This window comes from Berghia stephanieae, chromosome 1 (genome assembly GCF_034508935.2).
Source record: "Berghia stephanieae isolate SIO BIC M18660-M18661 chromosome 1, UCSD_Bste_1.3, whole genome shotgun sequence".
Classification (NCBI taxonomy): Eukaryota; Metazoa; Mollusca; class Gastropoda; order Nudibranchia; family Aeolidiidae; genus Berghia; species Berghia stephanieae.
This window is the reverse complement of record NC_088360.1, coordinates 63,361,316-63,366,315: the sequence shown is the minus strand read 5'-3', so window position 1 is coordinate 63,366,315 and position 5,000 is coordinate 63,361,316.

Below are 5,000 nucleotides of genomic sequence, written 5' to 3'. Positions count from 1 at the left end.
TGGTCGCCCTTTCTCTATTTCAACAAAAACAGAGACACCAAAAATCTGTTCTGCCGTCCAGTATTAGGCTTTATAACAACAAGCAATAATCATTTTATATAATTATTTCGATTTTTTACATTCAAATAATGTAAATATTAATTAATTAATTTATTTGTTTTGCAATCTTTTCAGTTTTCAATTTATAGTTATAGAGACAGTTTTAACTATTTTACAGTGTTGAAATTATTCATATAAAGCGTGGCTGTGGTTGTGGAACTGCTTCTTTTTTAAATATATATATACATCATATTTCCATTATCTTTTTATCTTATTGTGTAAATTATAACACGTCTGCACACACACACACACACACACACACACACAAAAAACATTTTTGGGATGCAATAAAGTATTATTATTATATTGTCTATCATGTCTTGTAAAACTATAATTTTTTTTACTAGTATCCCATTTCTTCTTTTCTACTAGACCTAAAATGACCTCAATGTTTAAAAGCGCCATTAAACATTTATAGTCAGATTTTTTATTAATGGCGCGAGTATTTCTGGTTTTTCTCAGCTGTCCCTCTATCAAAAGTTGTAAAAAAGTTGTGTCAACCTATGAATCAAATTGTCTTAACTGAATCTAGATTTTGGACCGTATTGATGCCATATTTAAAACGTTTTCTTCTTTAAGACCTATAAAAACTACTTTAAAACAGCTGACATAAAATTAGAGATTTTACACTGTAAAAAATAAAAACAAGTTACGCACTACAAAGTATGAATTAATTCATCGTATTGCCAAAAAATCTTGTGCTGACGTAGTGATTATGAGTTCACGTCATACTTCTTTCCAAATAATAATAATTCGCTTTAAGTGTTATAAACATATCACTTATGTAGTTTGTATTAAATTTTGAATTAATTATTTATGGCATATTATCTACATCATGTCGCAATTACCAATGGCTGATATGAAATCTCTCCCTTTAAATCATTTGAAATAGTGATTGTATACTCAATATTGTCAAATTAACAAACACTGTTTATATAACTTTGACAAATTATTGTCTATGCATGAACGTTTCACAGGGCCTTTAAAGGTTTTAAAAACATATTAGGCTCTTAAACAACACGACACGGTACGGAATCTCTATCAGTTCCACTCTCGTAAAGCTGCGAAAAGAAATCTTCTTGTATCTATCGATGAGTCATTGAAGAGGACGGCAATGGTTTTGGAATTTCACAATCAACCATGAGAAGATCGTTATCGAAATACGACAGAGAAATCACCAGTGTAGAACGACGTGGCAGGAAAAGGATCATAGATGACTTTGATATGGATATCATCCAAAGATTATGGGTGAGCGTAAATAGACATGCGAAAAAATATTGGACGCCTGATTATTCAAGCAGAACAAGGCCCATGGGTTCTGGACAGAGAATCATTGTTATTCTTGCAAGTGGTGATGATACTGGATATTTACAAGGATGCCATGCCATTTTTTCTTCTCTGCATCATCTGGAATATTATTCTCGGGTCAATGCAAAGGTGTTTTAAGACTGACTAAATATCGTTTGCTGCCCTCCATTGAAGCACCCAGCTGTATTGTATTGGACAACGCTACCATTCGTTGACCCATAGTCACTTTAAGGCTCCAACTTTGGCAATTATAAAAGCTGCCACGATTTCATGGTTTCAATCAGACAGTACTACATATTCTGACCATTTATCAAAATGCTAACTATACTCCTTAGTAAAAAAAAAAGAAATGAACCAGAAACAGCTATCAAAGCAGACTGTCTAATCAGGGAGTTTTGACACAAGGTTGCACGACTTCCCCCATATCACTGTGAGCGCAATCTAATTGAGGTTATTGGGCCTAAGTAGAGGGAAAGATTGAGAGGAGGAACACCAACTTTACTCTCACCGACGAGGCAATAACTGATAACAAAGAGTAGACAGAGAAAAGGCATGCCTCAACCTTCGCAAACTAGAGGAAAATTACATTTCATTGGTTAGAGTGATGCTCGGAATCTTTCTGTAGTTGTTTCAATTCTCCTTCTCATCATCCTTGTCATCAGACTGTGCTGATTGATGTGTCCAGTATTTATTGGTTGTTGTTGTCGTGGTAGTAGTAGTAGTAGTAGTAGTAGTTGTTGTTGTTGTTGTTGTTGTTGTTGTTGTTATTGTTGAACACATATTTGTGGAGCCATTGTCTCATAATTGATGAATTTTTACTTTTGACCAGTTTACATAAATTTATGTAATCCTCTTTGGCATAAACAAAGCTATTTCTCAAACTTTTGCAATCAAAATTATATTGGAAGCGCGTTATCTTCACTTTTGTTTGTATTCACCAGTAATTTGTATTGATAGTTATAAAATGTAGATGTCTGATAGTTAAAAATTGCCATTCGTTGCTTCATATTCAAATACTGCACGTATATCGTTTAAGCTTCAATTAACCGAACACTCCAATTTAACGAATTCCTTCAAAATGGATATGCGGAAAATTCATAATTTTGATAATGTAAGTCTTCTATGAATTCAGATCCTCACCTGTTATCGATTTATTTTAATATAGCTGTAATAAACGAAATAATTTCCTGTTGTTTTAAAATTTATGAAAAAATATTTTTTATTAAGACAAATTGATTCAGAGGTTCATACAAATTTTTGCAGCTATGCATTGGGGGCAGCTGGGAAAAAGAAGAAAAACACGCGCCACTTATTAAAAATCTGACTTAAAGGAATGTAGAGTCATCTTCCTTAACATTTATATCTATTTTTAATTTTTCCTAGTCCGTTAGAATTATCAAAACCGATGAGTTTTCCAAGGACATCAGAGTTTTAGTATTGTTTGTCCAAGTAAGGTTCTATTTGGTCATTTTTCACATCGATTACAGGCTTCGAGCACGGCTGTGCCACAAGGCTCTCTCTCTCTCTCTCTCTCTCTCTCTCTCTCTCTCTCTCTCTCTCTCTCTCTATCTATCTATCTATCTTCTATCTATCTATCACTGTCTCTAATCTCTCCACCCTCTCTCTCTCTCTCTCTCTCTCTCTCTCTCTCTCTCTCTCTCTCTCTATCTCGCTGACGCTCCCTTAAACATATTCAAGACCATATGACTATAAAGTTGTTCTCTTTTTTTTCTTTTTGTTTTGTTGGTTTTTGTTTTGTTTGTTCGTTTTTGTTTCGTTTTTCTCCGGACTCTTAATGTTACGTACAAGGAATGCACAAGGCTCACTGTGTTCTAAATTAAAATAATAATCTTAAAAGTGAGTAAAAGTAAATAAATAAAAAATGTTAAAAGTCGATCAAACTTCTCGAGTCACCAGGAATGGTGTCAACGTGTTGAAATTGAAAATTAATAATTTTTTTGCCAAGGGAGTACCAAAAAAAAAAAAAAAAAAAGAAAGAAAGAAAGAAAATATTATGCCTAGACAGGAGTTCGAACCCCTAACTCACCCCACTCCGGTTACAGTTACGCTGTGCTAAAACAGCCGGTCACCTCGCCTTCTCGCGCTCGGTCAAACAGTTTAGCCCGTATAATCTCTTCCTCCACGAATAGCTTACTTTCGTAGTCTCGGACTTCCCCAAGTCATAGACTACAAAGTCTCAGACTTTGCTATAGTCTGAGACTACCATAGTCTCGGTCCATGAATCAGAGCCCAGAAGAGGAAATAAAATACACTCAGTTTACAGCCTTATTTATGACAACAGCACAGCAAATGAATCATGGTCAAGTCTCCAAGGTAATATAGGTGATCACAAAAACAGCAACACAAGTAGCGGGTACAATAACAAACACATGAGACCGCAGCATATATAACCCTATTACGGCCCGTTGAGCAAAAAGAACTCAGAATTAGAATTCAAAATTCAAAGAAAAGAAAGACAATATTTAAAGGCAGGCGATACAAAATATTTCATCATATAAGGGTTATAAGACTAAGAAACGAAGAGCTTGATAAAACGGTTGACATTATTAACCGGAGAAAATAACCTAGCGATGTACAAAGTGGTCAGACTATGGTTTTCGGCGGGTTTCGGCGGGTTTCGTAAAAAAGCAATTACTCTTTTACGAAACCCGCCGAAACCCAACGAAACCCGACAATATCTGAGAAAGTCATGGGAAGTGGGAACCAGTGGGAAGTGAACCTGAGACTCAGGGAAGTGTACACCAGTGGAAAGTGAACCTGAGACTATGGTTTTCGGCGGATTTCGTAAAAAAGCAATTACTTTTTTACGAAACCCGCCGAAACCCGACGACATCCGATGAAAACCGACAATGCCTGACAAAGTCATGGGAAGTTGGCAACAGTGGGGAGTGAATCTGAGACCCAGGGAAGTGTATACCAATGGGGAGTGAACCTGAGACTTTGGTTTTCGGTGGGTTTCGTAAAAAAGCAATTCCTTTTGGGTTTTGGGTACCGAGAAGAATGAACCTAAGACTATATAGGAAGTGGGCACCAATGGGGATTGAATCTGGGATTACGAGAGGTAGATAGTGGTGGACTTAAGATCAGAAGTGTACTTCTCTTTTTCGAAAACTACCGAAATCGTCAATAGTTATGGGAATTGGGCACATGGGTAATGAACCGGGGATTCAGGGAGTGCACAACGGTGTGGAGTGAACCCGGGATTATGGGAGTTGGATACATGTGGGAATTGAAGCCGGACTATAGAGTTTTGATACCGAGCAGCATGAACCCGAGAATGTAGGAGGTGGGCACCAATGGGGATTGAACCTGGGATATACGAGAGGTAGATACCACTGGAGAGTGAGCTCAGGAACCTACCAAGGGGATTGAACCAGGGACTCAGGGAAGTGTACACCTGTGGGAAGTGAACCTGGGACTGTGGTAGATGGATTATCTTCTTCTTCTTCCTCCTCCTCCTCCTCTTTCTGCTCCTCATCTTTCTCATTCTCCTCCTCCTCTTACTGCTTCTCCTCCTCCTCCTCTTCCTCTTTATCCTCTTCTTCTTCCTCCCCCTACTCCTCTTCCTCTTT